Raw genomic sequence first — 13,834 nt, 5'->3', positions numbered from 1 at the left:
AGTTACCTAGTTTTGTTAGGCCTTTCTGGAGTTGTTCATACACTTTCATGTGCTTGACTAAGTCAATTTAATTTTTTCCAGGCCCAGTCTGTTTTTTCTCACTCTTTCTGGCTCTAGGTTACATAGACTATCCCTTCTTTGCACAATAGCCATGTCTCCCACAGCACCAGAGAGCTTAGGTCAGAGAATCCCACAGGCTGCTTCTGCAGAAGGCAGCACTTTGCCTCCTGACCTTGGAGCTAACCACATCCCTCTGGGCCTCATACTGTGTTAGCCAGCACCGCAACTTGTCCCCCTTTGTAGTGCTAAATAGGAATGCTGCTCTGTAGCTGCATGATTGTTTAATCCAGGTCAGGACTTAACCAAACCTTGTATGGTAAATTGTACAGCGCAGGCTCTCAGCCTTACTCTGTGACCAGGAGACTTGACTATCCACATGTAAGTTAAGCATCTTTACTGCACACAAGTTCTCTCTTTTCTCTGATGTGAAGAACATTAGCAGTTTGGGGTGGAGTTTCTCCGTGCTCTTTTCCTCCGTCACTAGTGCACCCATCCACATTCCTTTCCTTGCAGTTCAGTGCCACTGTGCTGAAGCCACCCTCCAAGCAAGCAAGGGTGTTACATTTAATTCTGCTTCAATTCACTGTTACTTTGTGGCTCAGCCATGCGGGCTTCCTAACCAGCTCAGATGTGGCGGAGTCACAAAGGGAGACACTGCCTTTTACTGTTGTATTAGATCAGTGGTTTTCATTTTTTTCATTTGCAGACCCCTAAAAAATTTCCAGTGGAGGTGAAAACTCCTTTGGAAATTCAATCTGTGGTCCATGGACCCCTACCATAGAAGTCTTAGACTGAAAACTGACTGGACAGAATTCAACTATAAATGTTGCATGTGCTCAGCGCAGCATTCGATGCAGCATGAGAAAGGGGCCCTAAGCTGTGGGTTTCTATGGTAATGACAACAATGCCAGGTTTTGACCTGTAGGTGGGGTATTCACATACTTTTGATCCATCAGAAAAACAGAATTCCTTTTTGTGGGATCTGAAGATTTATTTTCATAGTCACCTTTCACTGACCCATTAGACCAGGGGCGGGCAAACTTTTTGGCCTGAGGGCAGCATCAGGTTTCAGAAATTGTATGGAGGGCTGGTTAGGGGAGGCTGTGCCTCCCCAAACAGCCAGGCGTGGCCTGGCCCCCACCCCCATCCGACCCCCCTGCTTCTCGCCCCATCCAACCCCCCTGTTCCCTGATGGCCCCCCCGAGACCCCTGCCCCATCCACCCCCCCTGCTCTCTGTCCCCAGACCCCCCGCCCCTAACTGCCCCCCACCGCCCCATCCAACCCCCCTTCCTTCCTGACTGCCCCCCTGGGACCCCTGTCTCCATTCAACCCCCCTGTTCCCCGCCCTCTAACTGCCCCAGCCCCTATCCACACCCCCGGCCCTGACCACCCCACGAACTTCCCTGCCCTCTATCCAACCCCGCTCCCTCGTTCCCTGCCGCGCTGCCTGGAGCACAGATGCGCTGCACAGCACAGAGCACCGGGTCAGGCCGGGCTCTGCAGCTGCGCTGCCCAGAGCATTGCGCCGGTGGCGCAGTGAGCTGAGGCTGCGTGGAAGAGGGAACAGCGTGGGAGAGGCCGGGGGTGAGCCTCCCAGGCCAGGAGCTCAGGGGCTGGGCAGAATGGTCCTGTGGGCCGGATGTGGCCCCCAGGCCGTAGTTTGCCCACCTCTGCTTTAGACATCGTCTGCGGATCACAAAGTGTCCATGAACTACAGGCTGAAAACCACTGCATTAGATATTGCCACCTCCATGATTGCTCTTGACATTTTACATCCATTATTCTTGTTCTAATCCAGAGGCTGGTACTACACTTCCAGGTTATTTAGGCTGGTGTCCCAATATTGTTTCTGTACATGTGCTACCTCTTGGTCCTCTCCACCCAGAAAATCTCTTTGATAGAGTCTATGAAGTCCTTTCATACCCAGTACCACAAAGAGTCAGTGTAATGCACAAGGCTGGGAGACAAGACATGGGGTGAAATCTTGACCTCCATGGGAGTTTTGCCATTGAATTCAATGGAGCCAGGATTTCACCCATGAATTTTATTCCTAGCTCTATCGTTGACTTGCTGTATGACCTTGAACAAGTCTCAAGGTTGGTGTACCTCATCGTGGCTCTAACCCTGCTCTTATTGAAGTCAATGGCAAGACTCATGTTGACTACAAGGGAAGCAGGATCAAGCCCTTTAACCCCCATCACGCTAACATCCAAACTGGGGATAATGTCTAACTTGGTAAAGTACTGAGCTCCTAAGCCACAAGATGCTATATTATTATTCACCCTCTTTAAGTACCATTATTCTTTATTTATATTGTTGTAGTGCCTACTAAGAGCCCTGGTAGCTTTCCTAGCAACCTAATCCATTTTCCCTATATTTAGTTATGTTCAGGAATTACAGTAGTCCCATTGGTTTCATCCCACCAGCTTTCAGAAGTGACAAACGTCTAGATCAGGGGTTCTCAGCCTTTTCCCTTCCAGGGCCCCACTCCCCCAACATGCTATAAAAACCCCATGGCTCACTTGTGTCACAAGAACTGGTTTTCTGCATATAAAAGCCAGGGCCATTGTTAAGGGTAGCAAGCAGGGCAAAATTGCCTGGGGCCCCACACCACAGCTACATTGCTCAGGCTTTGGGTGCAGGCCCGGGGGTTTCCACTCCACGCAGTGGGGCTTCGACTTTCCGCTCTGGGCCCCAGCTAGTCTAATCCTGGCCCTGCTTGGTGGCCCCCTTGAAACTTGCTCGTGACCCACCAGGGGGCCTCAGACCTGTGGTTGAGAACCACTGGTCTAGATTGTCCCACAACGTCACCTATTCACTCTTATCTCCTGCTCCTCAAGTTCTCATTTATAATTATACTGCTGTCCCTAGCAGATTGCATGGTCTGATTTAACTGCTCTGCAGCACAGACCAGCTTGCCTCCAGGTACTAGTTTAAATAATTCCAACCCTCCCTGACCCCCACCCCCACCAAAATTTAGATTTATATTGCTAGCATGTAGACTAGAGTTAGGGGGATTTTCCATGATTATTCACTTCAATAAAGCTGCATTTACTTCAGAGGCACTGGTGCCCCCTGTATTCTCACTTTGCACAAATATTCTAGGAAATGAGTTTGTTGGCAGGAATGTTAAGAGAAATAGCAAAGACTAGAGAGAATTCATGAAAACCGGTTTTAATTTTTAAAGTCTGAATATGCACAGCAAGAACATGAATCTAAGAGTTATGTTTAACCAGTAAGGAAAGAGAAGTAACTCTATATGATATGTTCAGTCATAACTAGAAAGATTGAATGCTAAGTACTCACATAAGCCCATGGTGCCAGCCTCTATCATTCACTTGTTAAATTTTTAGACAAGCACCTTCCTGCTTTCTCTCCTGCTGCCCCTCACAATTGGGAGAAACTCCCCATAAACATCTGCAAAACTCACTCATTATCCTCCTTCAAAGCCACCCTGAAGAGTCTCCTTTGCCTTGATGCCTATTAAAAACTTGTCAACGGTTAGGCAGCTGGTATGCTGAGATAACTGCCTATCATGTTGACCAGTATTGTCTCATTATTTTCCTGTGGTGCCCCCTTTGTCCGTATCCATCTATTATCTTGTCTTATACTGAGATTATAGGCTCTTTGGGGAAAAGGGAAAAGTCCTTTTGTTCTGTGTTTGTACAGCGCCTAGCACACTGGGGTCCTGATCCATTGCTAGGGCCCCTTGGCACCACAGTAATACAAATAAATAATAAGATGCTCACAAATAATTCACAAACAGAGCGAGAGGTTAACTTTGTCAAGTACGTTATTCACTACAAATTATTCCATTTGCTCCAGTAGAGAACTGCCTTTCTGAACCTGATTGCCCTTGCCTGAAAGGTTCCTTGCTGCGTAATGAAAATAAACACCGCTGCACTAGAAACTGAGACTCTGCAGTGGACTCTGTCTAGCATGCATTGTGCATGGAACCAGGATTATTTCACACACCTTAGAAAGCGATGTTTTCCATACAGAAAAAGAAACGTTCAGCCAGAATGACCAAGCAGGACAACTCATTCCATAGTACCTTGCTGATGCCAACAATGTGTCTTGTCTGCCTGTGAAGAGTTGATCCCTGTATCAGACACACTCTCCCCACTTTGTACTCTCACTGACTTCCTGGTCACCTTGGAGCTCCTACTATCTTAAATGCCCTGGCAGCTGTGAGACATGAGCCTACAAGGGAAGCCCAGCAGGGAAGGGAAAAGAACCAGTTCAAGTGCCCACAAAAGTCTTCTGTGAGTAGTGAAGGTGCACCAAACACTGAGCTGGTGGGAGAAAAGTGGCTGAACCTCAAGATCCAGAAGTCTGGGACTGTGTCCAAAGTCAGCCCAGAAAAGGAAGGAGACAATGAGTGTGCCTAGTCCTCTCAGTGTGCATATATATAATCCCCAGTGACTGATTACAAGCAGGTTAGCCCTGACTGAACAAGAGGGGACACATTAGCAAGAGACTTGAAGCAAAATCCTGCATGCACCCTATACGCTGAATGCTGCTTTCAGTTACACCTTACACTTACTGAAGTTAATGGCTTTGCACAGGTGCAACTGCACTGTCTGACTATATGAGAATAAATTGGAGCAAGTTTTACCTCCTGGGAGTTGAGTGCAGATGGTTTCTTTTTTTAAAGGAAATTTGTATCAGAGGCTGCTTTTAAAGTATTTGTATCACATTATTTAAATTTATCAAGATTCTTGTTCTTTCGATGTCACATTTTAGCCTTATTTCTCCTAGTTTTCAGTCTGCTGAAATTCAGTAGCCTTCAAGTTAACACCTCACTGAGATAATAAGCAAGGTGGAGGAAAAGAGTTCACAGCTTTGCTGCTGCTATTTAGCTGCAAAGAGTTGCCTGCAAGGACAGGAGTAAAGCAGCCTATGGGGAATGGGGAGAAGAGAATGGATATGCCTCATTTTGATGTCTAAAGGCAGCGTCAACGTTTTTCCTCCCCACCTCCCTAAAAGGTGGGCTTTTAGGCTTGTTTTTTACATTTTATTCTCTTGCTTATAGCTGATGTGTGCTGGGAATAGAGAGCTTTCCAACCTTCCCAGGTGAAAATAGTTGATCACCACCATAGGCTAAGATCTAGCAAGAGGCACTAGGTGGTGCTTCAACCTCACACCACTGCCAAAGCAGACAGAGTCAAAGTCATGCTGTGGAAGGAGACTTTGCATTATAGCTCCCCAAACACCCTCCATCAGAGTGCTGGCATCCAGTGGCTCTCAGATATTCTCACATTATGCTCCACTTCTTCAGGGATCATCTTGTGGCCTGCCCTCCCAACCTCCCTGTCCGAAACCCATGTCTCCCTGGAGACAACTGGGGTGTTTAGTTACCTCATAAGAGGGTGCTAGGCCAATGTTAAGGAGAAAAGACGAAAATCAAGTCACTCTAATGAAATACACCCAACAACCAGACTCCCCTGCTCCCCTTGCATGTCTCACTGGCTAATAACCCTCCCATAACCACCACATTAGGTTCTACATGACACAAAATTGTAGTCTACTTGGGGGTTGTGGTAGTTATTCCCTCTCCTTTCCAGTCATCTTAAGGGGTTGTCCACGAGTCCATTCTTCCTTTTTTCTGGAGATGCCAGTGGGGTCACTGCCCACCAGTTCCACAGGGGCAGTCACCAAAATCTTGAGGGGAACACCTACTACATCCTTTCCCCAGTCAAAGAGGCCTAGGGAGGTTGGCTGACCAACAGGACTTAAAGCTGGCCCTGCTTTTTATAGGTTGGGCCACGGAAATCTCACCCTGTAATGGGTGGGTTTTCCCTGTTTTGAGAAATCTCCACAAAATGCTGGGAAAGATTCCTCAGCACAAAGAAATCCTACTTACCAGGGGATGAGGTTTCCCAGACCCACTCCTCCAATTCACTGCCTCCTCATGACCATGACAACCATGGCCCCCTAACAATCCCATGCCTCCACTACAACTATACACCCTATGCCTCCCTCGCATTACTCCCTAGTGGCCCTCCACCTCTCCTCTTTCTACCCACTCAAGAATATTACTCTTTTGCCTTTCAATAACACCTCCTATTGAATGATGTCAAAGCATTTTACCAACAGCAACACCTTTAGCCTCACTAACCTCTTGTGAAGCAGGAATGCATTTGCCCTATTTTACAGATGGCGAAAAACAAAGCAGAAAGAGGTTGAGTGATTTGCACAAACTCACATAGAGAATCTGCGGTACAGACAGGACTAGAACCCAGAATGGCCTCCAGGGAAACTAGGGAAGGTCACATTTGAAACTGTACTGTTCAAATGTACAAAAAATTTCAGAAAAAATGTAACCCCTCCTCTTCCAATCACTCCTCTCAAAAAACCTTTAGCCCTCTTTATAAACCAGAAAGAAGCAGAAAAAAGGATATGAGCACAAGTTAAAGCAGAAAATCCTTTGCAGATCTCTTTTAAGAGTTCGCTTTCTTTTGTAAATTGGCTTTAATTTTAAAATGAAAATACTACAGTCTTACACTTATACAGCATGTTTCATCCTGAAGGATTCCAAAGGAGTCTACAAACTGTTGCAGACAGAAGTATCTCAACCATTACTACAATGCAGCCATCTCTGAGGCTGAATACAGAAGCTGTACAAAACTGCTCAGCAATTCAACACCTTTATGACAGAAAGTGAAAAACAGTAATATCAAATCAAAATTGTGGGATGGAATTTGACTAGGCAAGATGCCATTAACCCTGTGTTTGAATTGAGGCGGGAAACTGGAGAGAACAACCTTACAAAGAATGACACAATGTCTGTAAGGGGTATAAGTTTTATGGCCATTAATATTTGATGAAAGACATCACTTCCAGCAGCAGAAATAATCCCCAGCATTGTGCTGATGTGAGGGCAATGTACCATCTATTAAACAACAGCACTTTCTGCAGCACACTGGGTTTTCTTTCAAGGTCTCCCATCCAAATGCTGATCAGGCCCAGCCCTGCTTTAGCAGGGAAGATGAGATCACATGCTGATGCTAATGAGGTAAATGAGGCTGAGCTGCTAACATTCCCAAGGCTGAAAATCTACAAGCACTGCCACGTGTATGCAATGAGCATGCAAAGCTCTTCAAAACAGAAATAAAAGCAACATACTGACTAGGGAACTCTGTTGTATGGAGTCAGTGTTTGCTACATCAAGGTCTTCCATTATATGGCTCTGGTTACAGCAAAATATTATTTTGCCTTATAAAAAGCTTCATCATGTACCTTGGAATGGGAAAACCACAAAATCACTTACAGATCTTCTATTTGAGGAGGAGGAGTAGGCCAAGATATTAGCTCCAAGAACCTGCAATAAAGAAGATAAATGGGAATAGGAAGAGTTCTTAAAGAGCAATCCAGAAAGAAATCTCTTTCCCCTTTTGCCCCCTAACCCCCCTATTCCTCCACCCCCACCCCTCCTAAAAATCAAGAAATGGACAACAGCCATATCAGGGCTGAAGGGAAGAGAGAACATTTGCAACATTTTCCATTGTCGCCTTTCAATTTACAACCAGATTCCATTAGCCTCAGTCATCCCATTAAGGGAGCAAATCTCAAGTCACATACAGTACGGAGCTTAATTGCTTTTAATGGTAGAGGATCGTATTCCCCTGTATCATGGCAAGGGATTAAAAGAAACCAAGCCAGGTAGGAGGTGAATGTAAAACCTGATGTTGGTGCCAAGCTTACTTTTTTTTTTTTTTTTTTTTTTTCTGATTTCCAACCAAAACATGCTTACTTTGGCAGCCCAGCCAGAGGACTATGAAATCATAGTAAACACGCTGTCCAATTCTTACCTCTGCAGGACAGTAGACCAAATGTAAGTCTTGTGAATAGCAGCTGTTCTTATGGAAATTGTTTTGCATTTTGGATTGTCCTCTGCCCCTCGATGGGCTGCGCACATAGATTCCGCCTGGGAGCTTTTGCTATTATTTTCCTGATATCTGCTTTTTAATTAAGTGAAGTTTTGTTGTGGGGGAGCAAGGTGATCTGGGGTTTTTAAGAGCTTCCTTTCAGCAGACTGAAGGTATGGCTCAAAGGGACTGGTAACAGGAGACAGGGCTCTTCACCCTACCTTGTGGCTTAAAGTCACCCATCGGTTGGAACTGATTGAAGGTAGTTGGTTACTTTATTATTATTTTTAATCATGTTTCTTATGTTAATGCCTTGGAACCAGCCCAGAATGGGGCCCTATTGTGCTAACACAGAGAAGCAGATAGTCCCTGCCCCAACGTGCTTACAATCTAAATAGACACGACGGACTCAAGGGAGGAGGGAGAGGTAGAACATAATTACCATTCGGTAGCTGCTTAGTGGCCTATGCAAAGCGAGTTGGTGTTCTCAGCCCTCTATCCCCAACGTGTCATTCTAGGAATCATGTTGGCTAAAGGCAGGGTTTTCAAAAGCACCTAAGGGAGTTAGAGGCACAAGTCCTATTGAAAGTCAATGGGATTTGTGCTTCTAATGCCCTCAGATGCTTTTGAAAATTCCACCAAGTTCTTAATTCTAATGGTTGAAGAGCAAGGTCTTGGATATAGGTACCATTTTAAATGCAACACCCCCTAGAGTCCAAGGATGAAACCCTGGCTCCATTGAAAATTCCCATTGACTCCAGAGAGGCCGGAATTTCACCCCAGATATCTGGGACCTGATTTTGAGTTTAGGTACACCAGTACCAACCTGAAGTAACTCCACTGAAGTAAAAGACAGTGATAATAGTAGCTTCTGTGTAGCACTTTTCATCTATAGATCTTAAAGCAAAGGTGCATGAATGTCATTATTCTCATTTTACAGGTGGAGAAACTGAGGCACAGAGTTGTGACAGGAATTAAGGCAACCCAGTTACTCTGGACTTAAACTGGTGTAACTGAGATCAGAGTCCAGCCCATGAGTTTTAGCAGGATTGGGCAATAGGCTATATTCTAGCAGAAATATACCATCTAGCGAGAATCACAGAATCACAGAACTGGAAGGGACCTCGAGAGGTTATCTAGTCCAGTCCCCTGCACTCGTGGCAGGACTAAGTATTATCTAGACCATCCCTGACAGGTGTTTGTCTAACCTGCTCTTAAAAATTTTCAAAATGATGGAGACTCCACAACCTCCCTAGGCAATTTATTCCAGCGCTTAACCGCCCTGACAGTTAGGAAATTTTTTCTAATGTCCAACCTAAACCTCCCTTTCTGTAATTTAAGCCCATTGCTTCTTGTCCTATCCTCAGAGGTTAAGAAAAAAATTTTTCTTCCTCCTCCTTGTAACAGTCTTTTACATACTTGAAAACTGTTGTCATGTCCCGTCTCAGTCTTCTCTTTTCCAGACAAAACAAATCCAGTTTTTTCAATCTTCCGTCATAGGTCATATTTTCTAGACCTTTAATCATTTTTGTTACTCTTCTCGAGACTCTCTCCAATTTGTCCACATCCTTCCTGAAATGTGGCACCCAGACCTGGACACAATACTCCAGGTGAGGCCTAATGAGCGTAGAGTAGAGTGGAAGAATTCTCGTGTCTTGCTTACAACACTCCTGCTAATACATCCCAGAACTATGTTTGCTTTTTTTGCAACAGCGTTACACTGTTGACTCATATTTAGCTTGTGATCCACTATGACCCCACTTCCTGGACACTACGGTGCTAATAAGTGATGGTCACATAAACACTACCCTATACCGGAAACCTACTGACCGCTATTCCTACCTACATGCTTCCAGCTTTCATCTAGACCACAAACGATCCATTGTCTACAGCCAAGATCCACAATACAACCGCATTTGCTCCAACCCCTCAGACAGAGACAAACACCTACAAGATCTCTATCAAGCATTCTTACAACTACAATACCCACCTGCTGAAGTGAAGAAACAGATTAACAGAGCCAGAAGAGTACCCAGAAGTCATCTACTACAGGACAGGCCCAACAAAGAAAACAACAGAACGCCACTAGCCATCACCTTCAGCCCCCAACTAAAACCTCTCCAATGCATCATCAAGGATCTACAACCTATCCTATCACTCTCACAGATCTTGGGAGACAGGCCAGTCCTTGCTTACAGACAGCCCCCCAACCTGAAGCAAATACTCACCGGCAACCACATACCACACAACAAAACCACTAACCCAGGAACCTATCCTTGCAACAAAGCCCGTTGCCAACCGTGCCCACATATCTATTCAGGGGACACCATCACAGGGCCTAATCACATCAGCCACGCTATCAGAGGCTCGTTCACCTACACATCTACCAATGTGATATGCCATCATGTGCCAGCAATGCCCTTCTGCCATGTACATTGGTCAAACTGGACAGTCTCTACGTAAAAGAATAAATGGACACAAATCAGATGTCAAGAATTATAACATTCAAAAACCAGTCGGAGAACACTTCAATCTCTTTGGTCACTCGATTACAGACCTAAAAGTTGCAATTCTTCAACAAAAAGACTTCAGAAACAGAGTCCAACAAGAAACTGCTGAATTGGAATTAATTTGCAAACTGGATACAATTAACTTAGGCTTGAATAGAGACTGTGAGTGGATGTGTCATTACACAAAGTAAAACTATTTCCCCATGTTTATTCCCCCAACCCCACCCCCCACTGTTCCTCAGACGTTCTTGTCAACGGCTGGAAATGGCCCACCTTGATTATCACTACAAAAGGTTTCCTCCCCCCTCTCCCCCCCCCCCGCTCTCCTGCTGGTAATAGTTCACCTTAAGTGATCACTCTGGTTACAGTGTGTATGGTAACACCCACTGTTTCATGTTCTCTATGTATATAAATCTCCCCAATGTATTTTCCACTGAATGCATCCGATGAAGTGAGCTTTAGCTTACGAAAGCTTATGCTCAAATAAATTTGTTAGTCTCTAAGGTGCCACAAGTACTCCTTTTCTATGACCCGCAGACCCCTTTCTGCAGTACTCCTTCCTAGGCAGTCATTTCCCATTTTGTATGTGTGCAACTGATTGTTCCTTCCTAAATGGAGTACTTTGCATTTGTCCTTATTGAATTTCATCCTATTTACTTCAGACCATTTCTCCAGTTTGTCCAGATCATTTTGATTTATAATCCTATGCTCCAAAGCACTTGCAACCCCTCCCAGCTTGGTATCATCCGCAAACTTTATAAGTGTATTCTCTGTGCCATTATCTAAATCATTGATGAAGATATTGAACAGAACTGGACCCAAAACTGATCCCTGGGGGACCCCACTCGTTATGCCCTTCCAGTATGACTGTGAATCACTGATAACTACTCTCTGGGAACGGTTTTCCAACCAGTTGTGCACCCACCTTACACTAGCTCCATCTAGGTTGTATTTCCCTAGTTTATTTATGAGAAGGTCATGCGAGACAGTATCAAAAGCTTTACTAAAGTCTAGATATACTACGTCTACTGCTTCCCCCACATCCACAAGGCTGGTTACCCTGTCAAAGAAAGCTATCAGGTGGTTTGACACAATTTGTTTTTGACAAATCCATGCTGACTATTACTTATCACCTTTTTATCTTACAGATGTTTGCAAATTGATTGCTTAATTATTTGCTTCCTTATCTTTCCGGGTACAGAAGTTAAGCTGACTGGTCTGTAACTCCCTGGCTTGTCCTTATTTCCATTTTTATAGATTGGCACTATATTTGCCGTTTTCCAGGCTTCTGGAATCTCTCTCATCTTCCATGACTTCTCAAAGATAAATACTAATGGCTCAGATATCTCTGCAGTCAGCTCCTTGAGTATTCTAGGATGCATTTCATCAGGCCCTGGTGACTTGAAGATAATATCATTTGTCCAAGTAATTTTTAACTTGTTCTTTCCCTATTTTAGCCTCTTCTGATCCTACCTCATTTTCACTGGCATTCACTACGTGAGATGTCCAATCACCACCAACCTTCTTGGTGAAAACTGAAACAAAGAAGTCATTAAGCACCTCTGCCATTTCCACATTTTCTGTTATTTTTTCCCCCCTCATTGACTAATGGGCCTACCCTGTCCTTGGTCTCCCTCTTGCTTCTCATATATTTGTAGAATGTTTTCTAGTTACCTTTTATGTCTCTAGTTAGTTTGATCTCGTTTTGTGCCTTGGCCTTTCTAATTTTGTCCTTACCTACTTTTGTTATTTGTTTATATTCATCCTTTGTCATTTGACCTAGTTTCTACTTTTTGTAGGACTCTTTTTTGATTTTTAGATCATTTTGAAGATCTCCTGGTTAAGCCAGCGTGGTCTCTTGCCATACTTCCTATCTTTCCTACAAGGTGGGATAGTTTGCTCTTGTGCCCTTAATAATGTCTCTTTGAAAAACTGCCAACTGTCTTCTATTGTTTTTCCCCTTAGACTTGCTTCCCATGGGATCTCTCCTACCAATTCCCTGAGTTTGCTAAAGTCTGCCTTCTTGAAATCTATTTACTTTATTTTGCTGTTCTCCCTCCTACCATTCCTTGGAATCCTGAACTCCATCATTTCGTGATCACTTTCACCCAAGCTGCCTTCCACTTTCAAATTTTCAACCAGTTCCTCCCTATGTGTCAAAATCAAATCTAGAACAGCCTCTTCCCCTAGTAGCTGTCTCCAGCTTCTGAAATAAAAAATAGCTCCAATACATTCCAATGCATAATGACAGATTTCAAGTAGCAGCCGCGTTAGTCTGTATCTGTAAAAAGAATAGGAGTACTTGTGGCACCTTAGAGACTAACACATTTATTAGAGCATAAGCTTTCGTGAGCTACAGCTCACTTCACCACTGCATCTGATGAAGTGAGCTCACGAAAGCTTATGCTCTAATAAATGTGTTAGTCTCTAAGGTGCCACAAGTACTCCTTTTCTTTTTACGGATACATTCCAAGAATTTATTGGATAATCTGTGCCCTGCTGTGTTATTTTCCCAACAGGTGTCTGGGTAGCTGAAGTCCCCCAATATCACCAAGGCCTGTGCTTTGGATAATTCTGTTAGCAGTTTAAAAAAAAGCCTCATCCACCTCTTCTTCCAGGTTAGGTGGCCTGTAGTCAGGGCTGGCTCCAGGCACCAACCGAGGAGCAGGTGCCTGGGGCGGCCAATAGAAAGGGGCGGCACGTCCGGGTCTTCAGCAGCAATTCGGCGGCAAGTCCTTCATTCCCTCTATTCCTCCTCGGCAGCAATTCGGCGGCAGCTCAATCGGGTTTTTTTTTTTTTTTTTTTCTTCGCTGCTTGGGGCGGCAAAAAAGCTGGAGCCGGCCCTGTCTATAGTAGACTCCTACCGTGACATCACCCTTGTTTTTTACCCCTTTCATCCTTACCCAGAGACTTTCAACAAGAACGGAAGGTTATATACGAATTACAATAGAGTGGTCCTTGCTCTGATAGGCCACAGATCTTTGGAGAGAAAAGGCCCATTCACCTAAAGTTGAGTTGAGGCATAAAGGCAGGATGACATGGGGGAAGCTTGCCCAGCTCTTGTGACAGTTATGTGGATCACCAAATGACCCCAGTTCTCACAGTTATCACTGCAGCATCCTTCATCAGCATTACATTCACTTTTTAAAGTCCCCTATGCGGTCAAACTCCAGTCACTGTAGTCAGCTGCATGCTAACAGATGATGCATGTATATACTGCATTCCTCCTTCTGATCTATAGTACAAGGGAATAAGTACGCCTGAGCAATGTGAGAATTTAATCCCACAGGATAAATCAAAGGCAGATTAGCTAAAATTTAAAACAAAATAAACAAACAAAGTTCCCTCAGGAATCTTATCTGGCAGCTTATTGAGGAAATTCAGCAATGTA

General features: G+C 44.5%; 1 long non-coding RNA gene across 3 annotated transcripts in view; it reads right to left on the bottom strand.

Annotated features, from left to right (window-relative positions):
* LOC122464167 overlaps nt 1-13,834 on the bottom strand; it is a 119,331-nt gene that overhangs the window by 55,132 nt on the left and 50,365 nt on the right. For 2 of the 3 annotated variants that reach the window (XR_006288090.1, XR_006288092.1), the window contains exon 2: nt 7,335-7,385. The exons of the other annotated variant lie outside the window; for it this stretch is intronic. This is a non-coding gene — a long non-coding RNA (uncharacterized LOC122464167). The remainder of the gene's footprint in view (nt 1-7,334; nt 7,386-13,834) is intronic. 3 annotated transcript variants of the gene reach the window in all.

Source organism: Chelonia mydas, chromosome 1 (assembly GCF_015237465.2).
Source record: "Chelonia mydas isolate rCheMyd1 chromosome 1, rCheMyd1.pri.v2, whole genome shotgun sequence".
Taxonomy (NCBI): domain Eukaryota; kingdom Metazoa; phylum Chordata; order Testudines; family Cheloniidae; genus Chelonia; species Chelonia mydas.
The sequence above is the reverse complement of the archived record's forward strand: the minus strand, read 5'-3'. Positions and strand labels throughout refer to the sequence as shown.